This window comes from Dicentrarchus labrax, unplaced genomic scaffold (assembly GCF_905237075.1).
Source record: "Dicentrarchus labrax unplaced genomic scaffold, dlabrax2021, whole genome shotgun sequence".
Lineage (NCBI taxonomy): Eukaryota > Metazoa > Chordata > Actinopteri > Moronidae > Dicentrarchus > Dicentrarchus labrax.
The window spans coordinates 4,747,485-4,766,407 of record NW_026136702.1 but is presented as its reverse complement, the minus strand read 5'-3'; positions in this window follow the sequence as shown (position 1 = coordinate 4,766,407).

Genomic DNA, 18,923 nt, shown 5'->3' with positions numbered 1-18,923 from the left:
CAACTAACAACTGATTTAAAACAGACCACTCTCAGTAAATGCTTACTTTTTAGTACAAAACACAGCATATTATTACATAATTATTAACATTTTGTGATTTAGATCATACACATTCAAATCACCCCATGAAGGTGATTGTACTATATTGCACAATCCAAGAATCTTCTTTATATGCTGCACAATTCCCTCCTCAATTACATTTTAAATTAAAATGTATGATTACAAATGTCATCACATAGTTTTGCATAACTTTAATGAAAATCAAATACTGTTCGTGTGCAGTACAGGTTTGCTATCGTATATTTACTGCAATATGAATGCATTTTGATGGGTTTTCTTTCTCCCTTACACAAATGCCCCAAGGACTCATGGAGCAGGGATACTTTCTTGCCCTCCACAGATAAACATGACCCACCACGCTCAGTCTAAGCCCTAAATGAGTTTTTCATTTTGAGGGGTTTTTACTCCATGGTCTCAAGATTAACCCAGTGACCCTCAAATATTAGCTTTGAATGACTTTAGGGAGACGGGGCAGTAGCTGGAGGACATGAGAAGGACACTTCTTGTTCAGTAGTGTATGTATTGAATTGAATGTGGGGGACAAATGTCAACCATTTCACAGATTTGTAAGAGGATAGACCCTGGAGCCATCTGGCAGTGTGACAGACTGATGGATTGCCGGGGTGCCTGACATTCTGTTGGTAAAAGTGATTTTCATTCTGTTTCTTCCCGTCCTTCCTAGTCCTCCTCTGTGTCGTCCTTCGTCCTAGCCCTGTCCTCCCTCGCCTAGCCATCTGGTGGGTCCTGGTGTGTTTGCACAAGGCTCGGTCCTCTGGAATGTCAACATGAGGCTTTGTGTGAAGCCAGAGGAGCCCACATTCACTGGAGATAAGACCCCACCAACCCCGGGAGAGGAGGAGTGGGTCATGGGGGGGGGGCCTGGTGGGCGTACTTAGAGGGTGACTTAAAGTTTAACAAAGCTGCCAAGTGACCGCTATACCCATGGCTTAATCCTGAACATAACTCTCTCCCCTCACCAAACTCCAGCTTTGCCTAATGAGCGGGGCTGTTAAGAGGGAACCAAAATCTCATTTCTGGGTTGAAGACATCTGGCTGATAGGGTAGCCCCCCACCGCCCCCACTCCCTGTTAATCTTATTATTTTATTTCCTGCATTTGAAGCAGATATTTCCCTAAACTCTTTGCCATCAACCGGTAGGGTCAGAGTATGTATCTGTCAAGGCTGTGCTCCTCAACCTAGCATTTGCATTGAGTAGCAGATAATGAATGGTTCATCGCTAGGTCAGTGCTCATGAGCGGGAGGGGTCTACTTGTGTTTGATTAAGGGCTTGCAAGGCACCGTGTCTGGTTCTGCATGGAAGGATAAACAAGTTGAGTGTGTGTTTGTGCGTGTGGGACTGTTGCACGTGTGTGTGTGGTTTGTTGCCCCGTGGGATCTTCTAAACATTCACTAATGGCGCAATTGTGTCTCAGCAATTGTAATTCACAGAATCCACTTCCACTTAGTTTATATGCTGACTTTGCGGTCTGAAGGTCTGAGGTAACAGCTCTTGGAGTGTAATCAGTGGAAAAAAGAAGAGCTGAAACTAAATTGTTTAGAGGAGGATAAGAATCGCCAGAACTCAACATCTTTAAGCACAGTTTAGACTGCTTTTGTTTGTCGACTAAGCAGGAGACAGGGGAATAATGTGCACCATTTAAGAGTGTTTAGTAAGATTAAGAAGGTCAAATATTGCACACACTAGGAAATAGAGCTAGTGTTGATCTATGCACACAGAATTATTTCACATTGCAAAATGATGTTGCTCTCTAAACTGGTGAGGTTTGTTACATTGGGCTAACATGGCATGTTTTACAGCTCTGGGTGTGTTCTATAAATGAGCTTAGTCATAATGTTCCCTGCCCAGTGATGCCAATCACAACACTCACCCCATCGGTCAGCCCTATTCCCCCAAGTCTTGTCTAGCAGTGATGATGTCACTGGTGACATCAAAGGCCATAAACCCTGACGCATGCTAATGATGTCTTGCCAAGGTGTCAAACATGGGTTTTCCAATGGCAAGATTTTTTATCCTCTGCACAAACAAATCATGCCTCATGTAGCAAAGATTTATTTGGGCTTGTGACCGAGCGTGTGACTGAGGCAAAACTGTGTTTTATAAGAAACTGAGCTTAAAAGAGCACACCGGCGATTTAGCATTGAACTTTCTTATAGTTAGAGAGAGCTTCAAATGAATGCAGCAGAGGTCAAGATATCCTGTACTCTAATATGGAATAAACCTCCCAAACATGGGCTCCAACATTTCCCACGACGCAACTCGGCAGTGTCAATTGTTAGGTCCTCCAAGCCTGGTCTTTAAAACTTTTCCAGTTTGTAACACAGGCTTTCCATTAAAACTGCAGTCTCCATAAGACTGAGGTACCCTGGTGATGTCACTCGAGTAAATGTATCAGACTTTCGAAAACTTCTTCTGATATGACTAGTACATTGATTTTGATATGTAAAATTGGTGAAGTTCCCCACCAGAGGCAGAGCGGGTCGTCCCCTAATCGGAAGGTTGTTGGTTCGATCCCTGGCTCCTCCCGCTACATGTCGAAGTATCCTTGAGCAAGATACTGAACCCCAAATTGCTACAGATGCTGTGCATCGGTGTGTGAATGTGTGTGAATGAGTTAGTTCCTGTTTGATGGGCTTTGTCGTCGCTTTCTGAATGTGTGTGAAAGGGTGAATGTGGCATGTAGTGTAAAAGCGCTTTGAGTGGTTGGAAGACTAGAAAGGCGCTATACAAGTACAGGTCCATTTACTATTTACCATTTCCAATTATTTAAGGTTTTTGAATAAGTGAATGATTTCTTTATGCATTACAATTGTGGTTTATTCCATGACACCACTTATATTCACAGTTTATATTCACATGCAGTGACCTTTCATGATAGAAGTAATTTATTCATTTATAGGGTTTTATCTGTTTCTCTTGCGCTTAGCTGACAGCTGTGTTTGCAGGGACACCTGACCAAGCCAGAGTCACAGCAGAGAGTCCCTGCAGTTTATTTACATTACTATGTTCCTTGGAGTTACTGTACTTTGGAATCACATATTAAATGTGCCGGACAAAAAAAAAAGATAATAGCAAACAACAAAATCAGAGGCCAACTTTAGAGACAAACTGCAGCTCTTCCCTCATGCACGTTATGCTTAACTGAGAGTGCAGTATATTACTGACAGCAGAACAGAAAGGTGGCTGTTAGTGCATCGTTGACAGTAAAGAGCCTGTTGCCTCCTCTGGCCTCCGTGTCAGGAGACTGACTGGATGAAGATATATGGCAATGTACACGCAGGACAGTTAACTACTCCAGGACTGTTACTGTCATGAGTAAACACAGGCCCAGGCCAATAAAAAAAGAGTGCCCATAAATGATGTTTAATTGAAACTGTGCAGGAGGGCAGTCTGTCAGAGCTATGGCTCCCAGGAGTCCACACACACACACACACACACACACACACACACACACACACACACATTGGTGCTGGGGGAAGTGCAACAGGAGGAAGAAGAAGAGGAGGAGGGGGAGGAAGAACAGGAAGTGGAAGAAGGGAGGTTAGGATTGATTGAAAAGGGAGGTTTGGATTGTTTTGGTCTCCAAAAGTGAAAGTAGAAGAGAGAATTGTCAAATGCATGATTCAGAGCCAAAATTGCTTCCTTAGGAGGCATTCAAATTTTAATATTTAACTTCTAGTCATTCTGAATAAGATTAATATTTTTCTGGTTACATACCATAACGCAATGTTCTCCCAACATTTCTAGGCCTAACGTTCGTACCGAATAACGTTTCCCACCAGAGTTCAGGAGTAAAGTTTGTGCATACTCAGCTGCAAATATTGGCGCCTACCTTTGTCAGGTGGACTTCTTTCACAATCTAAATGACGAATGAACACCATGACAATGCTATGGTGACAGACAGGGATATAAATCACATGGGAAATAAATCACCACAAGACCCTCCTCTCCTTTTCATCTGCATCACTCTTTCCAGCTAACAAGAAGTCCACTGTTTCTCTGAATGCCATTGTAATTCGTCAATTTCAAATATGCTTTCAACGTTTTGTTGGTTCTTTCTCTGCCTGTATTTGCGTCTCCTTACCCCCCCCCTCACTCTTTTTCCCCTGGTCAATCACATTCTCCCCCTTATCCCTCTCTGACTTGAATGGCTTGCGTGATTGTGTGCTGCTGAAAGTTTTGGGGGCAGGTAAAGGGAAACTTTTCTCTCTTTTTCTCATTCTCCACAGTAAGGAGGTCATTAAATAAAAGTGTGCAGTGAGTGACATGCCTCTATACCTGCCTGTCTGCTCAGAAACAACAAGAGCCCGCTCTGTCCTGCCCAGGCAAGACGGGATAATTATAACTCCTCCTGACTTAATCACTTACCTCAAAGCCCTTTTTAGTTCTACAGCTTTTTGCCTCTGTGCCTCTCTTTCTCTTTTCAGGTTTGCCACCACCTGCCAATAGTAAAGTGTTGCAACATTATGGATTGTAACTTTCTTCATTCAGAGACAATGATGGGTGTGGGCAAAGTGTTGTGGTTGGTGTAGTTTGTACATGCACAGAGAGAGGCAAACAGTTCAAGGTGTGCTCCAGGCTTAAACTCAGACACACTGTGAGTTTTGGGTTCACTTGCAGGTTAACATCCATCTCCTTTAGGCCCAACACTTTTGTCCATTTCTCACATTTTCCAGGAAATAATTTGGGTTCTTGAGTGAGTTAAAGCTGCTGCAGTAAGTTTCATTCTGTGTCCTGGATCAATATGATGCCGATCAATAATACATGGCTGCTGTGCTTCAACCTCCTCTGCTACTAATCCATTCTATATTCTGATATTATGTATACATGGTTTATAAACTGATTAAAGTCTGTCTGGTCTTCTTCATCTATCCCAGCTGGGAACATATGAATCCGTAAGTTGAACCTCAGCCCATTTTTGCTGTGAATACACTCCCTCCCAGGCTCCATGAGGTGGCTGGCCCCTGGCTGAGCAGTGCGAAGGGGGAGCAAAGGAGAGAAGGCCCCTGAAAAGGTGCTTTGTGCTGGTTTAGAAGGGCCCGAGGCTTTAGCCTGTCAGAGGTTGTGGTTCTAGGCCAGCAGCCAGGCCTTCAGACCCTCTCGCTGGCAGGGACTAAACTACCATCTGGAGTGACGGGCCCTTCCTGAACTGCTCCGTGAGCTGCTCAGAGCCAGGCTGGGCTGAGCTGGTTAGGCTGGGCTGAGACACACCACAGAGGGCTGCAAAAATAAACCATTGGTGCTTCGCTGAAATTCTTTGGCTCCAGAGCCTTAACTCTGAAGATCATTCCCATGGGAGAATAGCAGAGTGGCCTCACACTGAGCTGCAGAGTAGGCTACAGGACTAAACTACTTCGGAAAACTAACCACATAGACCGCTTAAACAAATCCATGAACGCGATCTGGCTTGTTGATGATTGTATCAGTTGATTATGATGATGATGATGATGTTTGAGTTGCACTCAGAAACCTGCTCAGGTTGCATTTGGCTGCCTGTGTAGAATGCCTTGAAAATTGATGAAAAGAAAAGAATAAAAGAATAAATGGTGTGAGATGAGTCACTATCATCAAAAGTGATTTATTATGTTTATGGAAGTCCGTGCCCTGGCTGTCATCAGCACAGGCAAATGGGAATGATCAGCACACTATGTGGTGCTGCAAACACAATTAAGTAAAGCGGCAGAGACAGCAGACGCCTGACTCACCCGTTCTTTCATGGGCTTTGTTTACCTTGTGGATCCAGACCTATATAGTGCAGGAGAAGGTCTGAGGAAGGAGTGAGAAGTGTAGAGTGAGGGGCCTGGCAGTCAAAATCATATAGGCTCAAATTTGGTCTGTGGAGTGCATATACTGTAGAGCTTAATGCTGCATTACAGCCACACTGCTACACATGAGATGAAATCAAAGTTTTCCCCTTCAACTGGAAAGCAAGATAACTCATGGTACATTTAGTATGAGGGAGAAAAATGTGAACCATATTGTGTCGGGTGTTTTAGTGGGGCAGGTTTCTGTGTTTCCCCATCCCCCAACTCCTGCAACAGAATAAAATTCCTCAGCCTCTCTGGAGCTGGCCCAAGCCAAGCAAATTATGGACCAAAATCTTTTTATATGAACCTCTGTCACGCAAAAACATCACTAAGCCCCATCTCTAGCTCTCCTTCTTCTGGAACAGGCCCGTTTTTATCCCATTCCTCTGAGCGAGGCCATTATGTTGAATCCTCGAGGCCTCCCTAATCGAAAGGGAGAGAAAACAAACAAAAGAGCAAAAGCCCAGGCCCTGCAGAGACCACTTCAGAGAGTTTGACGCAAAACAAAAAACAAGCAAGTCACATAGATAAGCCTGGACAATGTAGGCCAATGATTAATCAATATATCATCATGTCCTCTCTGAGACTTTGAGTGACAAGCCTCCAAGCTATCATAGCTGGAACCATAATTAGGTCCAACATTTTTTATTTTATTTTCCTTTAAAGGTTCATACAAACCCTTATTGAAGTGCATTTTCTATTTAAAACTATAAATATGATATGATGATATGATTTATAATATAACACCAAGTTAATTGCTGAGAACTGGGAACATGGCAATATCACTTAAAAGAAGACTGGAAGGATCTGTCATTTGACAAACAACCAGGTTACCCAAACCCTAAAGATTTTTACTGCTACTAATATGTTTTATATTTGGAGAAGTTTTGAATAATTTTACCTGTGCCCGTGCACATCAATGGCGTTTATCATCTCTCTTTTAACCTAACCCTAGCCAAAAATATTTGGAAACTGTACATTGTAAATTTCCATCATAGACTCTCGAGGGACGGCCACTAGCTAGCCCCACTGCTAGTAAGCTAAACCACTGGTGCACTGGCAGTCATGTGATCCTTGCAGTCCCCTCGAGAGTTGCTCATCACAGCTTATGGACCAAGTCTTGGTTCAACTTTGACCCACTGTACTTTAGTTACTTAGTTTTGCAGTGCAGTTTGCGTTTGGAAAGTACTCACCTGTGGTTTGACCTTCAAATAAAGTGGGTTAGGTCATTTAGCTAAAAGGTTGCATTGTTTATGGCCCTTCTTGCCCCATCAGACCTTGCTGTAGCAAAGTTGTTATTTTTCCAGATGTCAGCAAATTAATTTGGTGAGTTCAATATAATCAGTAATGACAGAAATGATGGCCAAAAATACAAAACATAAGAACCAAGTTGTAATTTACTGCATTTATCCTTAAAAGGCAATAAAAGAAGAAAACTGAATCACAGATTTTTGAAAGAGGGATACTCTTTTATATTTATCAGTAATCTTCACAAGACCACCACAGACCTCTATATGCAGTCAGAATGTGTCCCCCAGCTTTCACCTCTAAAGTTCAGCTTGGTGTGAACCACTCAAATGGCCCTGTTGTTTACAGTAGTGTTAAGTGCGTGCCCCTCTAGGATCAGTCAGAGCCATAATCCCCTCTTCATTCCCACTGAGGCCCAGAGTGTGTGTAAGTGGACATGGGTGATGGCAGACAAGGAACGGCTCACCAGCCCACCCATTCAAGCCAGCCATACAGCTTCAAACATAGGGAAAAACACACATCTCACACACACATATTCATTCTCAGATGGACACACGCACACACACACACACACACAATGAGAAAGCACTAACGCAAACAATAGAGAATGAAAGAGAGCAAATGAGAAAGGTTTTGTCTTTTTTTCCTGGATATTACCCCCTTCTTGCTCTGTTCTCCCTGCGTTTTTATGTCATGTCACCTTGTAAAAAGGCTTTATGGTCTTCCCAGGCCTCATGGCTATGAGTGTGGTGAGGTGAGGTGGATTGTGGGAGCTTTAGAACTCCTGCAGGACCAGCACTTAGCGCAAGTGACAGAAGAGCATCTCCAGAGAGCTTTAGCTCGCAAACTGGGAAACACTTTAATCTGACTTCCTCTCCTATTTCTTATTTTTTGTCTCCTTCTCTTTTTTCCTCTTTCTACGAGTATAGGCTTACAGAATGGCAAAGTAAAAGAACTTTAGTGGCAGTTTACCAAAAATGCAAAGTAGAGCTACTTGAGCAGAAAGCAGAAATATTTTGTATTTAGCTGATACTAAATTGGATGATAAATGCGTAGTGAAAGATATTGTGCCCCTAACTGAGAATATAAATCAAACTCAAGCACATGTGACTCTTCTGACCTTTTTCATTTCTAACGACTTTCTGTCATCAACATCCCAATAAAACTGACCAATGACCTCCCAAAAATGAAAGACCCAAAGGTTTTTGTCAGTCTCTTACACTTGCATGGCCAGACCAGAGGGAAGGCAACAGTCTTATCAGTGTTACACCATATAAATGAGAGTGAATTCACCTGTGGCTCTGAATCAGTTTCCACTTGCTCTGCAGGTCACGCAACACAGGACATCAAGTGCTACTGCAGTCATTTATATGACGTGCAATATAACGGTTAAAAGAAATTGGCATGAGAGACTAAATGAGAAATCCATATTACAGAAAGGAGAGGAAGGAAAGGCGGGGGGGTTTGGCCGTATGTTAATCTAATCAGGTAGGTGTTACCCATTAGCGCTGAGGACTCATATCAGCAACTGTAACTTCTTTATACCTTCACCTCTTCCTCTTTCTCCCCCCACTTTCTATCTTCCGGTCCCTGTGCAGGTCTGCCTGTATAATGTCCACACAAAGCCAATGTGGGGCCTCTCTGAGGTGTTCAACAGCTATGCTTTAAATCATGCAATTAGTGCTCAACCGGGGGATTTATACTTTCTGGCAACAGCGCTTCTTTCGTTTATATATGGCCATGGGGAGACGACCCTATGAAAGGAATGCCACAATAAAAACAATCTGAAAATCAGATTTCATATCACATCTCATGCATTGCTCAAATATATATTTATTATATGTATAAAACATAATTTGTAAAGAATTGTATTTGTATCTGTAGCCTACATTTGCACACATATGTGACATGCAAATGTGTACTGTACATTGTAGTTGAGAGATGAAAGACATTTGCATCAAATATTCGTCAATTTTATGTTTGAATTTCAGTTGAAGGATGCCATGCTGCTCTTTAGGAGGATATTACCCAGTCCCTCACAAAGCTACTGGATAATCTCAAAATTGCAGGCAAGCTTAAAACAAGGCTGCTTTTCGAGTTCCTGAAAAGTTTTGTAGATACAAGGTTTTAACGCAACAACAGTAATAAGGGAATATGTAATGTAAGTACCATTTATGTATAGTTCTTTGTATGTGTATGAGAGCTGACCAATCTCAGTTGCACCCCCAGATTTCCTTTAGTCTACCCCCCTCTCTATGTCTCTGGTCTTAGGCGCCGGTCTAAGCAGTTTTATGTCCTTTCCCAGGACAAATAAACAAGCTAAAATGAACATAATGAATAGCGAGCAATGACTCCACTGCTTAAACTGCCTTTCCCGACATAAATGTAGTCACAAAAGCAAATAATGTCTTACTCAACTTTGGACGGAAATCACAATTTTTTTTTCTACCCCTTGCATTTTAATCATGGTTATCTACGTACACACTCAGAAACCAAATAAACATTGGACAACACAAACACACGGTGTCCTGGCTCCTCACCAGTGCCTTGGTGTGAGAACGCTCCAAAAACTTGTATGTGTAACAAAAGAGCTGACCACAAATTCCCGAGTGTGTCCAGCCGTTGGTCACTCCTTGGGTTCAAAACCAAAACCACAAAACACGTGAGGCCACAGAAAATGCAGAAAAGGAGACCATTTCCCTCATAGCAAACACACACCACACATGATACTGCACAGACGAACACACTACCTTCCAACAATAAAAACTAATAACTCCATTTTTTTGTCTCCATCCACACATACAGACACATATTTTTATTTACAGTGCAGAACCACAGAGGGAGAGACAGAGACCCTTTGTGAAGACAAAGACGGCTGTCATACGAACACATTTAGACCAAATTTAATCATCATAATGATCCCCATCAATCACAGTTGAGGTAAATATGAGTTTGTGTTGGGAATGAATCATGACTGATAAATTGAATCCATTTAATTGGGCAGGCGTCCTGAAGATGAGCAATGAGCTAAAGACATTCCCCAGATTTGATTTCCCATTAGCCCGTTGAAGTGAAGAGGGGCATTCACAAACACCACGCCATCTACTCTGATTGATATGATGTTTATTCATATGAAGAATATTGATGGTGCTTTATCTGCTCTTTAAAGAAAATAAGCTGAGGGAATCAATTGAGTTTATTTTAAATAACTTTCAAAACAACCATTGCGTGATTGGGATCCTTTTATTTGAGTAGGTGTTAAAATCTTCCTTTGTGCTTCTGATATATGATGCTCTCACTCCCCTCCTTTTCCATCCCACCCTCCATGTGTGTGAGTATGGTTTCCTGTGTGGCATACTCTCCAGGTTGTGCTTGGGAGAAAATTTATGATGGAGGATGTTTGGTCTTCCTTTAGCTCCAGGGCAGGAAAAGTTGTGAAATATGTGCAAGCAATAAAAGAGACCAGCATGTTGTGTTTAAACGGCACAAATAGTAACATACGCACGCTCTGTATTCATACAGACACATACACACATGCATGCCTGTACGAGTCTCAATTGTGAACCACAAAGTCGAGGACAAAGACTGAATCAGATGTGTGATGAGGGAGAGAGAGCATACTGTACAGTATGACAGAGAGCGAAAAAGAGAGGGAGAGAGAGAGAAATAAGTATTGGGAGATTGAGTCTGTGTAATTCTTGGCGCTGTATTCGCACCCTTTTACATTCCTTCCATGAAAGAATGCACAGAGTATAAAAAGCCATTAACTATAGAGGTTGTCCAACAACAGCCTAGCCCATTTACTATGGTATAATTTACTGCCTTGTTAATTATCTTGCTGCATTAAAATACACCATTTTGACCAAAATTGGGACTGGTGTGCTTGAGTGTGGTTTTTAGCTATGTCTGAAAGAATTAAATGCAAAATAGCCTCTTTTTTTTTCCATTGGTCAGAAACACATTCCTCTTTTAGGTGTGAGGTTTTGGGTTTTTATTCTTGTCATCTGTGTTTTGCCAGATTGAGGAACACTTGGAGAAATAAATTGCTGAGTAACACAGACAAGATATGACGAAATGGCAGAGTGCACAAACCCACACGTGTGCTTGTGTATTTTCAGACAGTAAAGCGGTTTTCATGTTGCTCGATGTGTAAAAGTGTGAAAAGTATAGCGTGTGCAAACATTTAACACCCAGCTACCCAAACTTTGACGAGGTAATGAGAACACACACTGGACACATTGTTTTTTTCCAGTAATAAGCCAACTGGATGAGCTCCACTGAAAATAGTACGAAGGACGAGATGGTAATCTATTTACCCATTTTTACATTCTTGAAGCGGTGGGGCTCACCTAAGTGTACTGCTGTGGGGGAAGCCATTAAGCACTTTCTCCGAGCTGATGGCAAAACCACATTTTCAATTTAAGAGCTGCAGTTGTTGGGTTGCTACTTACTAACAGTTATTGATCTAAAACCTGCTTATCATACTGAGGAATGCTGACCTGCGCTGAAACACAACTTTTGTAGGTAAATGAATGACAATGTGAGCCCAGGAAAGCTGCTGAAATCCTTTAATGGGACTTTTGGAACCACTGTTAAACCCCTGTTCACCCCACCTTCCTCTCCCCACACGGCTGATATCTCCACACTGTGGCATACAGTAAAATTATGGCCTAATTAAGTCGGGGGATGAGAGGAGGGGGTGCTGGTGGTTAAGTTTCAGGGTCTAACTGTTGCTGCTGCTCTTAGCGTGATGCTATCTGCTCAGGCTCAGGGGAGCACAGGGGACCAACATCTAGCCTTCACCCCCCACCCTCTTAGAAGCTATGAGTGCAGACAGTTTGGTGCCATGAGGTCCGGAACCAGTAATGGACCGAGTGGTGGCTAATGAGCTCCCTAACGCACAAATGGGAGCATGTGGTGTGGGCCACATCCCCCAGCCTTTTCTGCAGAGCTCACTGAGGTATTCTTATGCACAGGGGACTCGGACAGATGCTGAAGATCAGTCTGGGATCGTTTTCACTTAATGCAGGAATTGGTGCTCAAACTTGCCGAGACGCACAATCCTCCCCTTTTTTAAAGAAGTGAAATATTTGTTGATACGTTATATTTCTTTAGTCTTAGTCATTGGATATAGACTCTGGCCTGGTCTGCCATTGGCCACGTATTTCACAAGGCATTTTCCATAGCAACCTACATGCTGAAAATGGCAAGTTACCCTAACCTGGTCGCTAACAGTACTAACATAAACAAGTTAGCAGCTATTACCTTTTGTTTTTGCTGGGATTTAGCCAACTTAATGCCAGGGCTTGCCTACCACATGCAAATGTTGCATCAAAACAAGTGAGTCCAAGATGATTGTGATTGGAGATTGAGACTGAAGAAAGAACAAGCCAAATCAGTTTCCATTATACCAGAATGATAATGGGTACTGACCTTCTGGCTATGTGAGGCTATAATTTCTGCAGTATTTTGCACTGTTCTAAGATTATCTATCAAACATTGTGGCTACTGTGACATCTCCTTCCTTGGACTTTCTTTTCTTCCTTTCTTGTTTTTTCTGCAGCAAAAACTAAATCACATCCTACTCAGCAGATGATGTTCTAAGGACCGAAACGGACAATGTCAAACTTTCATGAAAAGGATATTTCTTGCACAGCTGTGTTACATAAATTGGTCATAAGGTTGCAAATGTGACATTTATTTATATGAAAATGTTGCGCATCATCAGCAAGAGAAAAATAATTTGCTTGCCAAATGCAAAAAGAAGAAAAAAGTCCACCATCTCCTTCTTCTCCTCCACTTCTTGGCACCCCTCGGGCCGTTGGTTGTTAGTGCTAACATAAACCTATGGTTACAAAGGGATTTGAACGTCATGTAATCGTGTGTGAGCCATTTGTTGTATCAATGACACCCACAACTAACCAATTCCTTAATCATATCCCCCTCCAATGGATGTTTTCCACAACCCCAAACACATCAGTTCATTTCTGACAGTCCTGACGAATTACAAACCGTTCCTGTGTTTTGGGTTTAGTCGGGCCACGTTGGTTGGAGCACCACATGCAGCGTGTTTGGAGACGAAGGGCTGATGAGAGCCAAGCTGTTGTCAGAAACAGACTGCGCACACAAGTAACAATGCAGCACTGAGAGCCACCATTGACCATATGGTGGCACTTAGTTGAACTCTTTGTCAGCATTACATTGTTTAATTTAATATATGCCTGCTTAAGAAAGAAATATATTTATGTTTACCCCCTTAATGGAATTTGGATTTGCACAATGGATAAATATTTACAGCCCAGATGAAAAGTCATTCATCAGGTTTATGATGGCTTCTCAGGACAAGGCAGGTTGCATCAGAATAGTTGGTGGGATTTCTTAAACAGAATGGTTTATGAAATAGAGTTTATCGAGAAGAAATGGTCATTGTTTCATGTTCTCTGTTTATTTTCAGGTGATGTCATTCTGTCTTCATCACTTTGGAGGAATGATTACCCAAAGTGCTGCCATATAGTATATACTACTACACTTCTGAACTCAGGACATGCATCAACACAATCCAAATGGAATGCAACATTCTATTTTATTCACGGTTGAACCTGATCCACCTTGCATTATATACGGATGCTGTCTGAAACAGGAGCACACCAACAAGCGGAGGTCCAGTGAACCTGAAGCAGTTATATATTAGGTTAGTTTTAGGTTACCAAGTGGATGATTGTCCACTCAACTAACAGAGAGTTGATTCATTGAAAGGGTAAAAGGTGATCAATGGTCCATTGCATCAGATAAGCACCTGACTGGGTGGCTGGATAGATCCCATCTCAGGAGTTGAATGTAAACAATGCACTCCTAGGTCACCCAAACGCACCTGAAAATTAATGGACAATCAGGGCTTTTCAGAGCGATCAGTGGAGTGAGTGGGCAGGTTGGTCAGGGGTGAGGAGGGGCAGCAGAAGCAATAAAGGCTCTGTGATTAACATGAAAATAACTTGGTCAATTGATTTGGTGACAGTGATGGAGTCGTATATATGTGCAGCGAGCATGTCACAGCAGTAGTATTGCTAGGTTTGCGTTACAAGGGAAAAGACAGACACTGTTTGGCGTTACTATTGATGGATGATGTAGTAATGGATATAAGATGGGTTGCAGATAGAACTCCAGATGGAGAAAGCGAGAGGTGAAGGATGAGAAGGAGGAGTGTGGAAGAAAGACACCATCTTCCTTACACAGTGCTGTAATGTCTCACTCTCAAGCCATGATCTCACAAGCGTGAGCAGGAACACCTGTTTAGAGCTGGCTGTCTCTGTGGCATATTGATATGTAGCTGCAGAAAGAGAAGGCAAGAGTAGTTGTACTAAACATCTGCTAAGCTGGATACTGTTGAACAATAAAGCTCAGTGATGTAAAGTCACATTAAAATAGCATGAATTAAACACATGAATGTGGCTGAGCTGACATGGCAAATTGATTCAACATTTTTGGTTCATACTACTAAGAGAACAAGAAGTGGAGAGAAAAGAGATATTTTTCTTTCACAGAACATCACTTGCATATTAAAGGAATACTCCACTGAAAATGTATCTTTTGACTATCTAATACTCACCACCTGCAGGCCTGAAATGTGGCTAAAAGGTTTTTCGCTCCTGGGATGTTCTGATAGCCACATGGTTAAGATGCATACCACATAACCGCAAGCCAGGGACCTGTGTTGCAAAGCTTGTTTCCTGTCTGCATCTTTATAGTGTAATCCAAAAAATAAAAAATAAATAAAAATGTCATTCCTATGTTGAAGAAAAGCAAGAACCATGCTGTACCTAATTAATTATCCTTTGGAGATCAATTTATAGAATTTCTAAAATACTAAAAAAGTGTGTCCAAATGTACCAAAACATCCACGGAAATGTCTCAAAATACTGCTTCAGCATTATCCATGATGTTGATTTTCATGCTTACTACTATGCCTAAATATGCTTCTTCAGAGGTGCTAAGGAGGCAAAAGCACAGCATAAAAGCAGTTTAGCCTTGTTGTAAAGAAACAGTTTGATAATCAGCAGAAAAACTTTTCCTTTAAACATATGATCTTTTGAATAATAGTTTGTTAAAATATGAGTGTGTATGTGTGTGTGTTTAAAGAAATCCATCCCAAGTGTCTGTGGGAATTCCTGTCTTTGTATATGTGTATGTAGTACAGTGATGTATGCATATGATTCTACTCCACTTTTTGTGTTTTGATTTCGACTTTGACCTCTCTGTGCCCATTACCTCATGCTGTGAGATCACACACGTGTCACACAAACACTATATTTAAATTCCACCACTAAAATGCTAACACCTGCGCTGTAGCCACTGCCACCCATCTACTGTAGTGGCTCTTGTCTTGTGCATAATAAAGATGAATTCATGATTTTAAAAAAATCGTGCCCAGTTCCTGTTGTGTTTGGATCGACCAAGAGCTCCGTCACCAGTTTCATTGCAAGGTGTTGGCAGCGTGCTTGTGTGCACACCGCCCTGGGCTGGCCAGAAGACAGTAGTGTGTGTCATGGTGTGGCCTCACTTTGCATTCCTTTGTATTATATCCTTTCAAGCCTAAGGCAAACATCTCTGCACTCAGTAACACACAAAAGCACAATAACACGTTTAAGATTGTCTCAACTTGTGTTTTCAAGTGAACTTTAAATTTTGCGCCCTCATGTGAAAATAAAATCAGAGAAACTAGGCTGTTGGTTATATGGGAGGGGTGAGAAGAGGAAGAGGTTCCTGGGTAGATGAAGACGAAGAGGTCAAGCTGCCTGTGAACACGGAAACTCAATCTTTAATCTTGATAAAGGGGTGACGGCTGGACTGAGTTAAGTTAAACCAACAAGGGCCTGATTGGAGAAAGGCTTTATTCACTTCACAGCCTCACCGCCTTTAGACGTTCCTATAAAACCTGCATGTATTCCTCCCGAGCAGTTTCAGAGAATGCCCTTTCACTCTCAGGACATGTTTTTGTTTTGTCTCCCAGAAGGCAGCGTCTCCATGCCTCTCGCAGCTCTGACCAGAGCCCTGATGTTTCCAGTTAACCCACAGTGGAAGTCTCTCATTTGACAAGCAGCAGTTTTGCCCCCGGAGCTTTGGTATACCAAGAAGAGAGCCTATCCACATGAAGGCAGTATCTGGCAGACGAAACTTTTACTTATCCCACAAAACACACACACTCTCTCACACATACAGGACTTGTGATTTATGCCCGTCCTTGTTGTCAAGATGCTCAAAACCAGCTGCACTAATTGATAACAGTGTAGTTTATGAGTGCGGATCATCACTCATACTTCTGCAAGTGGTTTACCAACCCTCGAAGGGTTGTGTGCTTGAACACAAAGGCCTGCATGTTTTCCCATTGTTTAATATTATTGAGTTTTGTGTTGGAATCCATCATCTTAAAGCCCTCTTCTCTGAGGGTGATTAAGGTCAGAAAGCCCCTTTCCCAACACTGTGCCAGTTAAAATTTACAGCATCTCGATAAATCCCAAAATCTTGTGACAATTGAAGATATGTGGAAAAAAGCTGATGCTGTTTCCTGTCAGGCTATCGTGTGAGACCAAGAAGCAGGTGATGCAAGTAGGTTATGAAGCCAACAAGGCAAATGAGGGGAAAACAGAGCTTAGAGAAGACAGCCAAGACGATTTGTTTAACTCTGTGGCTTTGCAGCCCGGTGATGGATGTGATACTAAATGGTTAGTCTCAGCTGTGCTGCAGTGTCCTGGACTGCACTGGTGGGTAACACTATTTGAACAGTACAGAATTTTTGATACTCTGCAGTATCATATGGCAGAAAGTAACAGTCTTGAACATGCTAGGCAGACCGATTGTCTGCAGAACAGTAGCCAATAGGTGCTTTCAGCCAGGCCTGTCCACATCCACACACTTCTGACACCAGACATCAGAATACAATGCCCTGCATTTAACACACACGCGTATGTCAAGTGCTCTTGATGAAAGGTGTGTCCTTCTGTATGAGTCAGAGGTACCTGGCTGATGATAATAACAGACAAGAGGAGGTGAGGAATGGAGAGGGGGAAAAGTAGAGAGGGAGAGGGACAGAAAAACATTTTTACTAGCCTGCACAGTAGATCACTCTTACCCGGGGGTGTAGTCAGGAAAGGTTGGGTCGCTTTATTGACTGCTTGGCAGCTGGCTGTGAGAGGAGGGGAGGAATGGAAGATCAGATCATCCTCTCACCTGAAACAGTTATAATCCAGTAAGAGTTATTGCCCCTGTCGGGATTATAAGCACAAGTGGCAAGTGAATTCCAACGAGAGTGAGTCAGAGATCGGATGTTACAGAACCAGATCACTGATATTAGCATACTATGAAAATCAGTTGGCTGAAACACACAGTAAGTTTTTTTTTTATACGTTTTTCTGTCGTCCGTGGTTACATTAATTTAAAATGTACATTAAAAAGTATGAGAGCTTCTAATCATACCTAAAATTCAAAAGGTTAGTGTCTATTGTCAGGGCATCCTTGAATGCACCAACAAGTAGTGGAGTTTTTGCAAAAGCAACTGAATTACCAAATGACAATTTCATTCTGTGACACAAATTAAGTCAAAAAATGTTTACTGGTTTGCAATCGGTGGAGGAAGTGCATAGATCTTTTACTTAAGTAAAAATAGCAATACCACAATGTATAAATACACCACATACATGTGGTCATGCATTGAGTACAAAAATATTAGTACATCAAAAAGTACTTAAAATACCAAATGTAAAAGTAGTCATTATGCAGAATGTCCCATTTCAAAATAATGCATATTACTGGATTCGACTTATTCATGCATTAATGTGTTCATCACTTTAATGATGCAACTTTTAAAGAGCTAAATGTAATCATTTTATATACTGCTGGGTAGCATGTGAATTCCAGAAGCATAAAATTGTATGTCCCTTAAAATTGTACTCAATTGCATTACTTGAGTAAACGTACATACTCTAGTTACTTTTCACCAATGGTTGCAATACCCATCTAAAGCAAATTTCAAGTCTCTATAAATTATTATTTAGCGATAAAAAAAACCCATAATAAATGGAAACTAATGGTTAGAAAATGTCAGCAGGTAGTTCACGGTTTAAGGTGCGTGAAATAAAAGCCATCATGTTAACAATAGAGATAAGATGTTACACACCTTTACCCTGCTGCAGCCTGCTTTAGAAATCATTTCATAACAGGTGTATTTGTTAACGTTACAAGAACACTTACTTTGATGACATTTTATAGCTTTTTCCTCTCAGGTTACCTCACAGCTTTTATGTTGTTCCTCAACAAGCAGGCACATGATGGCTCACCTTCCCATCGGTTACAGCAGCAGTCATAAAAACACTGCCTCAAAACTAAAAATGTAGCAAGAAATGACATAGTCTTTATTTTAAATGCTGGAAATCACCTAGTTTTGGAAAGCTCTGACATTTTTTGTTTTGAAACTAGAAGATTTATTTATTACAATAAAATTGCTTTGTCTGCCCCTGGACAAGGAGACAAGGAGTCAGTGTGAAGTATTCAACTCCACACCTGCTCACTGCCGCATCTGGGGAGAACTGTGTTACTCAACTCCTTGGAACAACCCTTGTTAGCACCCAAAAGACACACACACACACACACACACACACACACACACACACACACACACACACAGACAGAGCAGACTGAGGTGTTCCAGCTTGTTGAAGGACAAACAGAAAAGATTAACACTGAATAGTTGCTGCACACATCCACTGTAGGCTGGGATAACAACCCTGCCAGGCTGG